Source organism: Gigantopelta aegis, chromosome 3, assembly GCF_016097555.1.
Source record: "Gigantopelta aegis isolate Gae_Host chromosome 3, Gae_host_genome, whole genome shotgun sequence".
NCBI lineage: Eukaryota > Metazoa > Mollusca > Gastropoda > Neomphalida > Peltospiridae > Gigantopelta > Gigantopelta aegis.
In genome coordinates this window covers 16,276,744-16,289,025 of record NC_054701.1, presented here as the reverse complement: position 1 = coordinate 16,289,025, position 12,282 = coordinate 16,276,744, and positions in this window count along the sequence as shown.

Sequence of the window (12,282 nt, the reverse complement as noted above, 5' to 3'; positions counted from 1 at the left end):
TCTAAAGGCATTTTACAATTACAAATTTATATAAATGAAATAAAAAAGTACAAAGTACTGCTATTATACTAGCCTACCCAGAACCCATTGCCAAATTAGCCAGATGCGCTTTTTTTTTAAAAAGCAAAGTGGCTACAACAATTATGTAAATAATTCTTTGACAATTAACTAAATTTTAATAATTTTCAAATACTCGACCTGTATATATCTCTAATACTAATATCGCAACTTCGGGCAAAAATTATAGAGAAATTCGGACAAAATGAGCTGGCCTGAAACCATTTTCGTTGAATTCAGGCAAAAATTGGCATGACCCCTACAAAAATCGGAGCTCGTACGACTATGTTCCAATGTATACATTGCCTGATAAACTGTTACCATCCGTATAACTATACTTTCTTAAAATTCACTTCTAAAAATTAAACTAATAAATAAGATAAGAATAAAAAAAATAAAAAAAATGACAACGACTCAAAAAGTATCTTTGATACCAAAAAAAACGAAAACCAAAAAGCTGAAAGAAAGATAACAGAGCTGTCAACCTGTGGCAATTCTTAAGCGTGAGGAAATTATAAGTCAGGGTCCAGGGACTACAAGTCCAGGGCGAATTTTGTTGTTGTTTGTTTAAGTCCAAAATGGAAATCTCTTTAAAAAAAAAAAAAAAAAAATCCAGCGAGTGCAAATTTTACTAATTAATACGGTTAATGTTAAACCATATAAGTAGATCATCGGTAGCACCCGCGAGTAATTGTTGGTAATGAACCGAGGGTAGGTTCAATATGCTGTATTATTATTAATAGGTAACGAATTCAGAGACCTGCATAATCAGCAACCACGATCATAAAATGTTTTTTATTTTTAGAAAAAGCGTGAGATTATAGTAACGTTGTGTGAGAGCGTGATGTTTGTTACAAATGCGTGAGACTCACGACAAATGCGTGCGAGTTGACAGGTATGAGATAAACGAGTATATTCATGTCTAAATGATATGTCGTTTCTGTAGCCGTAAAAAGAAGAAAGAAAAACAAAAAGGAGGAAATTTATCAAAGCAGAATAGTTCTCATAATCTTCGCAACGTTTGAGCCTGGTCGTTTAATCGAATGGGTCCTGAAAGCGAGAATGTCAGCACGATGAGAAGCGCTCATTTTGAGTTAGCAACTAACGGAGTAAGAAGACAAGCAACCATGAAGGCTAGGATGATGAAACAAAATTCACAGAGAGTTTAAGAAGTGCTGACTTTAATAGTGTTTACACCTTTTCAAGTTTTTGACGTCTTTTCGGTGTTCCAGTATGTTTTATTTTTTTTCTTCTGAAAAGTTGTCAAGTTTTCTGACACTTATTAAATTATTTCAACTAATTTTGGTGCTTATACCCAATTAACTTATTAATCTAATGTTCAAACAGACTCTCCTGGGTAGGACTTTCCTTTGGCACTGTCATGTAGCGTATGCTATAATAAAGAACATTATAAATACTTATCATAGGGTTAGGGTTAGTGACAGTGCCAAAGGAAAGTCCTTCCCTACTATTTTTGTGTTGGGACACGCTGTGGTGAGATCGCCATATTTACTTCCGTGTTGCATGTCTGTTTAACGAAGTCGCCAGTACATTATAACTCAACAATATTCAAGTTACAAGCAGTTTAATGTTTACTTCATTAAGTAAATACATGTGCAGTAGTCATGTTTTGATTTTCTTGTTGTAAAATGTAATACATTGGTAGTTTACTTGTAAGCCGGGGCGAAATCACCAGGATTTTTCTTGTTTACATTTTAATGATTATTTGATATATACTAAATACTAAAGTATGCACTGAACCGACGAGGTACATTTATGATACATTATACCGGAGACACCAAGCGGGAGCAAGCACGGAGAAGTCTGGCTGCACTTCTATTACCACGTTCGTACTCCTCCCAATACTTGAATGTCTTAGCCTGCATGTCGCGGTGCTTCTTCTTCTGCATCTGCTTCAACTTTCCATCTGACACCAGTCGAACCTGGTTGCTGATGTGGATGGCTTCTTGGTGCAGCAGGGACACAAGCAGGTAGAGCTGGACTTGGGGACGACCTCGGTTGTTAAGTCTGAAATGCCATCCTTCAACGTCGTTGTTGGTGCGTATACTCTGAAAGTATGTATACGCTCCAGCTGTCTGGTGTCCATGTTGCATCCAGGATCCAGGTCGCTTCCAGGTAGTTTGCTGTGTGTACTAGACGATCGATTGTTGGCAGCGCTGGGCAGGGAGCCGGACCTAAATGTTCCTGGACTAGCTGATCAACGATACTCCCTGCTGATCTGAAGGGATCACTCTTCGCTGCCAACTTCATGTCTACAGTAATTTTCGCAACCACTGTGCCTCCTATTTGCTGTACATGGCAAAATTATATCAACATGAATAGACCGTCTATAATGGTTTCGTACTAATAGCAATTTAAAAATATTTTAAGGGCTTATAGCTTCACGTACAAATAAAGGTTTTAATTGTTTGTCACCTTTTAAGAAGTTGTCTGGGATGAAATCCATTTTCAACTCGAATTCCAAGTCAGTTGGATTCTTCGGCCGACTGGTCTGGCGACAGTAGTTTGCTGTGTGTACTAGACGATCGATCGTTGGCAGCGCTGGGCAGGGAGCCAGACCTAAATGTTCCTGGACTAGCTGATCCAAGTCAGTTGGATTCTTCGGCCGGCTGGTCTGGCGACAGTAGTTTGCTGTGTGTACTAGACGATCGATCGTTGGCAGCGCTGGGCAGGGAGCCGGACCTAAATGTTCCTGGACTAGCTGATCCAAGTCAGTTGGATTCTTCGGCCGACTGGTCTGGCGACAGTAGTTTGCTGTGTGTACTAGACGATCAATCGTTGGCAGCGCTGGGCAGGGAGCCAGACCTAAATGTTCCTGGACTAGCTGATCAATGATACTCCCTGCTGATCTGAAGGGATCACTCTTTGCTGCCAACTTAATGTCTACAGTAATTTTCGCAACCACTGCGCCTCCTATTTGCCGTACATGGCAGTGCATGTGCTCACCAGCCACAAACAGGTCAGCCTGCTGTCTAACCGATGCTCGACAATGCTTGACCTGTGCGTTTTTAGTCGCACAACGGTGCCATCTGAAATTATCTGAAATTAACAGTATTACTTTAAGTACATAATAAGAAAGGTAAAAAGAACATCTGACTGATTGTTATATTTTAAAATTACTAGTTAGCATTTAAATGTGTGCTATGCAGGTTGTTTCTCCAAATATTGTTACTAATAATGACAATAATAATAATAACATTTTTATTATATTGGAATCGAATTATATTTACCTACAAAACTTTTCACCGAAAGACGATAGTAGCAATAATAAATATAAATAAAATAAACTAATGACATGTAATGTACTAATAAAAGTCAATTCATACCCGAAAGTGTGTTTCTTTCGACGTAAGAATACCCGTCGCTGTCGAAGAGTTTATTTTTTCCTCTGATGGTTGCTGCTTTAACTACTGCAAAAGTGGTTGCAGTTTGTATAGCAACACATGCTGGTGGTGGTCGGTCTTCGACGACGGAATCCTCTATGATGTAAAAAGGTCGGGGTGGTATTGCCTCCAGTTGAAATTGATTTTCAACTACGTAAGTAGCCTGTAAAAAATGTATTACTTGTTAATTAATATTTCCTTGTGTGTAGGTCTGTTACTTGAAAATATATACGTTTAATTTGTCTTATATAACCATCTACATAGGCACCATATATAATTTTTTACGTTTGTATTTTGTATTAGAAAAATTATAGGAGACAATTACTGAATACAGTAAACGTGAAAAAATATTTTTTACTCTGCGTGTGCTGTAACCTCACCGTGGTGCAGGGGTGTAACATTCTCTTTGAGAATGGCCAATACAGCACAAAATATTTGAGTAAAATTCTGTGATATTTATGTTTTTGCACAGTTATTTACACTGTTTTTCTTTGTCTTGAATTTTTATATTGATGTTGATCATCACTTTATTTATTTGCATTACCATAGTTTGACACCCAATAGCCGATGTATTTTTCGTGCTGGGGTGTCGTTAAACATTCATTCATTCATTCATTCATTCATTCATTCATTTGCCTACTGCCACATATTGTTGACCTATTTAATGGCCAAACAAACTATTACTTGAAAATATATTATACTTTTGATTTGTCCTTTGGACGAATGAATAGTGCGTCACACCAATATAATCCAATGTATTTGATTTATTGCGCGTTGCCATAATTAAAAACTTAACTTATATATATATATATATACATGGCATTTTATTTTTGTCTGTTTAAACTCATCTCTAGAGACTTCCATGAGTTCATCATAGTAGTTGTGTTCTCGGGTGCTCTCAGCCGCAGGGGCACCGATGGTGTCCTCCTGGACCGAACACCTAACGCATGTCCAGTTAAACGGCTCCTGTGAATTTACTAACTGGCGATATCTGGTTTGACTCATGCCTCTGTTGCATGTCCTGTGTTGCCACAGGGTGCAACTGTCACAGAGCAAACCCTCCTGACGACGACGAACTGGATGATCGCAAACAAGGCATCCGTTAGCAGCCATATTTTGTAAATTCTATCTCAGTATTTGACAGCGAATGATGTGTGCATATTTGTGAGAAGCTTTTTATAAAAGTTAATGGATTAAGAGGTTAACAACGTTAACTGATTAAAACAGCAGTGTAATTAATAGAACAAGGCATGTTTTGTGAGTTCCGTTATGACAGTGAATACTGTGCAAACTGTAATTGGGGGTAATGGTGAACAATTAATCAGTCAATCAAGATTAATCAAGTAATGATGGCATTAATTCAGTAAATTGTGAACGGTTACCAGTAACAGCACTTCCATGTTTAATTACCATTCACATTAATTACCACTGTTTAGTTTCAACCAAAGGATGTACTCACTCAGTAACATACAATTTAATTGTGAATGCTGTACATTTATTTATTTACTGTAATGAAAGAAACGAATATGCATCACTCAATAAAATCATAGTGATTTGGCACAGCTTGTTGAAGTGGAATGGACAGAACTAATAATTACGAATATATCACATTATACAAGAAAACAAACAAGTAAGTACTTTTTATGTATTTATTATTAACGAAATAATGGTTATATGCCTAACGAATGGCTCGCTGAGTAGTCAGTGAAATGTGGAAAAATTCTGACTATCTCGCCGTAGCCTGGACATGCAAACTACGAAAATTACACATTACACAATAAAAACAAAACAATAAATGAATGTTGTCTTGTTCATATATTTATTATACCAAATTGAACCTCAAAGTATGCACTTATGACAAATAGTTGCATAGTAACGTGTGACAACTTCACCCAACATAAAAATGCTACACTGAGAAAATCCTGGCGATCTCGCCACAGCCTGAAAAAGTGAAATAATAAGAAATGTAAACTTAAAAAATGTTAATTACATGATGAAAACAAACCATAAATGTGTACTTTACGTGTATTTATTATAATAAACTGTACCCATGAAGATATTGTCAAGTAATATGTAGGCGACTTCGCCCAACAGAAATCCAAATCGTAGAAAATCCTGGCGATCTCGCCCCAGTCTGAAAAAGTGAAATATATCTAAACACATTAATATTACACAATGGTAATAACTAACATGCGAATTCTGTCCATGTATTTATTATAAATAAACAACACTTATCATCGAATAATGATGTATAACAACCTCGTCGGTTTAGTACATACTTTAGTATTTGTATATATATCAAATACTTGTTAAAATGTAAACTTAAACAAAAATCCTGGCGATCTCGCCCCGGCTTGCAAGTGAAATCGTCAGAAATGTAAACTACCAATGTATTACATTTTACAACAAGAAAATCAAAACATGACTACTGCACATGTATTTACTTAATGAAGTAAACATTAAACTGCTTGTAACTTGAATATTGTTGAGTTATAATGTACTGGCGACTTCGCTAAACAGACGTGCAACACGGAAGTAAATATGGCGATCTCGCCACAGCATGTCCCAACACAAAAATAGTAGTATAAGTGGTATAACCCTGTAGTTTTGGCACAAAAACATGCTGATAATGACAGTAGATATATAACTTCGCCTAACGATGAAAATAAGTCCTGGCGAACTCGCCAGGTCGATATCGACACGGGGCGAGATCGCCAGGCTCCATTGTAGTCAGCGCTACATGGGATGCCGCTACCCAGTACGCTCATTACGATTTGGTGTGATACTGGTCGTGTTATGGACCAGTGACAGCCCCCACCCTCCCCTTAAAAATTTGTGTAATGAATTCGGTAGACTTGTACATTGTTACCTACCGCACTTCTGGTACTCGCACTGTATAATGCCCTACACCCACCCCTCTGGGAGCTCTTGGGCTACTTTATTAATGATCACTGTTAAATTAAATAAACGAGGAAACAACTATGGGGATCAATATCCATTTATTTATGTACATAATTCTATACAGAAACAACATACATCAAACAAAATATGTACCGAATAGGCAGGAATTTTCAACTATTACATGTGGTCCTTCTTGTCACTTGTGTTATGGAAGGAAGGAAATGTTTTATTTAACGATGCACTCGACACATTTTAATAACGGTTATATGGTGTCATACAGGGATGCGGTGAACTTGTATGGAAAACGAACTCGCATGTTAAAAAAAATAACGGTGAACTCGTATGGGGATGTATGGATATGCAGATATACTTTGATATTTCTCTTAAATGTATATTTTGACACTTGTTTTGTATACATGCTTATTTATGTCACCATCAGTCAACTATTTTCGTGTCATGTTATATATTTTGTTTGGTGTATAGGCACATTTTTCCTGAATGACTTGTGACGTCAAGAGCATCCTTGCCCGAATGACCAGACAATTTTTGCCCGAATAGATAAATTATCACCCCCTCCCGTATGGTTTCGTTAATTCCAAATCAATAGAAAACAACTTGACACAAGTCATCTGCATAAATCAAGGCTAATATTCGTTCCTCGTATTCAGCCTTGATACATGTAGTCAAGATTACTGATATCCACTACTATTGGAAGAAAATTTGTAACACCGATTATGTCCCTTACATGATGCCATCGCTGACCAATCACAGCATCGGTAACATGTGACAATCTTGAAAGCAATATCAAAAATTAACCGCCGGACGCTGACGCTGCCATCTTTGTTTACAATAACAAGGGAATCTATAAGGAGCGTTGCGATTCGTTGCAATCAGATCTCATCGCATCCAATGAAATATAAGCATTTTGTGGCACGATTTCTTGACATATATCAAGGCTGAATACGAGGAACGAATATTAGCCTTGATTTATGAAGATGGACACACGTATGTTCAATCATGTTTAATTTATTCTGTAACAAGCATCCAATAAATAAATAATAAATAATAACAAGCAATCAAAAATGCACTCCGCATCCAGCACTATAATCACAGACATACATGTATATAAATATTTCATATTTCATAATGTATTCATGTGGGACCAGGCTATTCCACCCTTGGGTACATAATTTGATGTCAGGGGCTGGGTAAGCCTCGTCCCTCACAAATTATGTACCCTCGGGTGGAATAGCCCTGTCCCACATGGACACACATGAAGGATTCTTTTATTCCATGACGTCAGCCCATGCGGAATACATCTGAAATTAGACTATCATTATCGGTTTATACTAGTTACTACTCCTCAGAGGCACACTAGTCAACACAGGCACATCACTGGCATACCGGTCCGTTCATCTTTGCAACTTCACGCAGAAGCTGGCTTGGGGACAGATCGCCTTCCGTGTAATTGTCCCATAGCTCAAAGTACTTCTTCGTCTTCTTCTTCTGTGCTGGTGTTTGGCGCCGATCCAACTGCATGGGCAGCAGGTCGGCCTCTGTCTTCAAGAAAGGTATGAGGGTGTATAGTCGTAAGATCTTTCTTCCAGCCTTCTGGTTCAGTCTGCGATGCCATGCCTCCAGGTCATTGTTGGTCGCCTGTCCAAAGACACCAGTCTTGGAGCCTGTACGTGGTGTTCTTCATCCAGGTTGTTTCCATATAATAGCACAGCTTGCCTAGCCCCTTGGTCTCCTGCTGCCCCCTCAACTTGACAAATGCCAGTCTGACGTGGTCCGCATGCAGGAGTGGCAGCGCCATCAACTTCGTATAAAACTTGTGGGTGGCATCATCCGTATTGTACTCTGGGGCCAGCCCGAGATCTTGGATCTTCCAATATACAGCTTGGTTGAAGTGGAACGTGCACCCTTTCACAGGCATGCCAGGAAACACGACACGAAACCCCTTCCATGTTGCCACCTCAAAGTCAGTCGTCGTCCTTTCCAGTGAGAGGTCTTCTCCCAGAAGGTTCTGGATAGCCTCAAACACCTGAAGAACACAACAGTTAAACATATGTTACAGAAATAAAATTTAAAAAAATAGTACATTTGGTAAGCTGTGGTAGTACAGGTTAATTTACATAGTACTGTGTGTATAATAGGTTAAGTTAGATAATACTGTTTTTGATCATAATCACTTATATATATATATAAGAAAACATTTAGGTGTAAACATGTGTTCTCACATAATACTTCATATTGAAATAAAAAAAATACAAAGAAATTACCGCGTTATAGTCGTCTGACGGCTGGACATCAGCAGGGGACAATATTTCGAAATCTGAGGTAACCGGAAGTCGGTTCACGTTGTTTTTACCTAGGTAACCAATTGTTCAGTTACGTGAATTATATTTGCGTAACCCGTGGGTTATCTGATCAGATACCTCAAAATTACGTTGAAATTATATTTTAAATACATAGTTTGTAGCTCAGACATAAAATTAAAACAAATACAAAAGAAAACATTTTACCAAAAAAAAAAATGTCTTTAATGCTTGCTAAAGTTAACAATATTATAAAAGAACTGAATATTAGTCCCAGTACTGAAACAAAATACAAGGGCGTAGCCAGAAATTTTCTTAGAATTACGCACGCCAAAGGCGTGCCCGAGCAGGGGGATTCAGGAGGCCTCCCCCTGTGAAAATTTTGAAACTCAGGACGCATGTAGAAATCTATGCATTCTAAGCCTTTTCGGAAGCTTTTTTTTTTTTTTTTTTTTTTTTTAAATCTTTTTTCGAGTCAATTTTAAGAGGATATTTTATAGAACAATTACAGATAGCCTCGACCTATTCCCAGATTTTGGTTTTTGCATTACGCATGCGTAATGGGCGACATATGCCTTTGAAATAGATACATAATCATTTGGAAGGATTGCGTTTTGCGGTGGCTAAGCTACTTTCACTTTATCGATGGTACTTATATACTACAGTGATGTTCCAAACGTTTTTTTTTTTTAAAGCTCATTATGCAATGTTAGTATTTTTCAATTTTTGTGACACTTTTGGATTCCTGTTTAAGTTAAAACTGTTTTTAACGTATGTAAAATGATAGCCAATCCAATAGTATGTCTACATATATTCCTTTAGAGATAAAATAGCAGCAGATAATTTAGCCATCCCAAGCGGTCCGAGTACATTTCTTTAAAACTGTAGACTGGTCGCAAGTTACAACTGTTGCAATATACCGTTGTCTACTGGTTTGCCGCGCATCAAGTATCTAAAAATCAGTCTAAAACATTTGTCGGAATACCAGTAGTATGTCTGCATGAATAAACTTCGTGTAATCGTGAAGTTTGCAAGTTTTAATTTCTGAACGTTTATAGGTCATGACGTAACCGATTTGCGGTTCGCATAAATTTAATTTTGCTTAACCGACACGCGAACAGAACGGCGGTTCGCATGAAATATTGTGCCCTGCATCAGCATGAACAACAGTGGCATCTGCTTTGTTACCACCACCACCACCACCCCCCCCCCCCCCCCGACGTCAAGAAGGTGTGGATCGACAGCAACTGTGTGAACGGTTTTGAGACTACCCAGAACGTAGTCCACAAACCAGGTCTTGGGGAGGTCAGCGTCCTCAGTTGCTCCTGTGTGGCAAACACCAGATGTCGACTGCCATGTCCTGTTTTGATGTCTTCTCGAAAGAAGTCCTCTGGAATGGCTCTAGGCTCCAGCTGAAGAATTAAGAAAACGCATGTAATATACATAAGATAATATACATAAGAAACCATTCAAGTTTACCCATTTATTAATTTTTTAGAAGCATCTAGTAACAAAGTGTTGCTATTAGTCAACATTAAATTTTACCTCAAACGTAAGGTAAAATACAGGGCATCATCCCGTGTCGGACTGATATCAAAAGAATATAACGGCGATGTGTAATCCGTTGTTAATTGACCGGCGTCGTAGTTAGCCATCGGTCTACAGGCTGGTAGGTACTGGGTTCGGATCCCATTCGAGGCATGGGATTTTTAATCCAGATACAGACTCCAAACCCTGAGTGAGTGCTCCACAAGGCTCAATGGGTAGGTGTAAACCACTTGCACCGACCAGTGATCCATAATTGGTTCAACAAAGGCCATGGTTTGTGCTATCCTGCCTGTGGGAAGCGCAAATAAAAGATCCCTTGCTGCCTGCCATAAAAGAGTAGCCTATGTGGCGACAGCGGGTTTCCTCTCAAAATCTGTGTGGTCCGTAACCATATGTCTGACGCCATATAACCGTAAATAAAATGTGTTGAATGCGTCGTTAAATAAAACATTTTTTTCTTTCTTTCCGTTGTTAATTGATGAACAAAAAAGGTATTATCTTGTATCGGCATCTGTGAGCATTATCCAAACCCCTACACGAAATAGGCCATTAAATTAGAAAACAATAAGTAAATAAAACAGAACAGAACTTTATTACACTCAGGCCGTTATGCAACGGTGTAAGAGGAACATACATATTCTGATTTTGACAAGGTGGTTTACATGAGGATAATAATAATATAAATATATTGCTTGGTACATATATAAATCCAAATACAGTACATGATATTACATTATAAACATATGTATATTAACAGTATACATGCATGATAATACATTATAGAGGTATGAGTATAGAAATATAAATACATTTCGTGATGTAACAGAGTAAGTGACATTGTAAAATATAATTATTCAGAACAATTCAGTTACAACTGTGTACTTTACAGTTCTTGATATTACAATATATAGATATAAATATTTAGTGCATTTTAATTTTTATAAACGTGTGTAATTTGATGTAGAAAATAAAAATAAAATTAGTTTCTTAGCCAAAAACATTATGTGCGAGATTAACTACCACATGACTTGCCCAACCAGTCAAAACACGCATGTCATTAGACTTATTTCCTGCGACAGAAACCGTAAACAATGCATGCATGTTTTGCATTTCTCACTAGCCTGAACTTAAAAACCACTAGCCACGGATGTCGGGCTAGCGTATTTGTCGAACTCTGCATAAAAACTACACACAAGTTGCTATACAGTATTGGATGTATCAGTTTGTAATTTCCATATGAGTTGACTGCATTTTCCCCCATACGAGTAAGTCTTCCATACAAGTTCACTTGTGGATTTCCATACGAGTTCACTGCATTTTCCCTCATACGAGTAAGTTTTCCATATGAGTTCACCGCAAGCCGTCATACATATGGTTAAGGAAGGACCACAGGGATAATGAAACTTGTTTACTGACTCCTACCGTATACTTTTCTTATCTATAACAGATATCTTTATATCTGTGCTAATATATTTATATCTGTATGAGTCCTTTGCTTTGGAAAACCATGGGTGAGTGAAAAATTGCTTACTTATTGTATCCGCGTTTATTCGGTAGTTTGAATGCAAATACATGATTCGTTGGTGTCATCTCATTGAGCCAGTATACATCCCTAGCTTTGTCACGATGGAGCTGTTCAGCTGTTGGCTCCTTCAACAGTGTTGATCTTTGTAGATATTCTTTTGGTACATAACAATTCTTTTGATGAAACCAATCGAATAGCATGTATTTGGCATTAGTACCAGTAACAGGGTGTACTGCTGGGTCTGACGATGTCTTAGGTCGTTTGTCAATTAGCAATTCCATCGATACTTCCAATTTCCCGTCTCTGGCTGCTTGGCTGTTGTCCTCTGTATCTACCACTATCCGTCCATCATTAGTTTGAAAACAGTTTGTCAGCGTTCGATTACCCAATTTGGCTATGGTGTTGGCAATGTCAGCAATGTTAACAGTCGGTGTGTGTTTCATGGATCTTAGTATATGAACATAATCTCTAGGAAATTCTGATCTGAGGAGGAATTTGACAGCATATGTAACATTGTGTTGACAGGTTT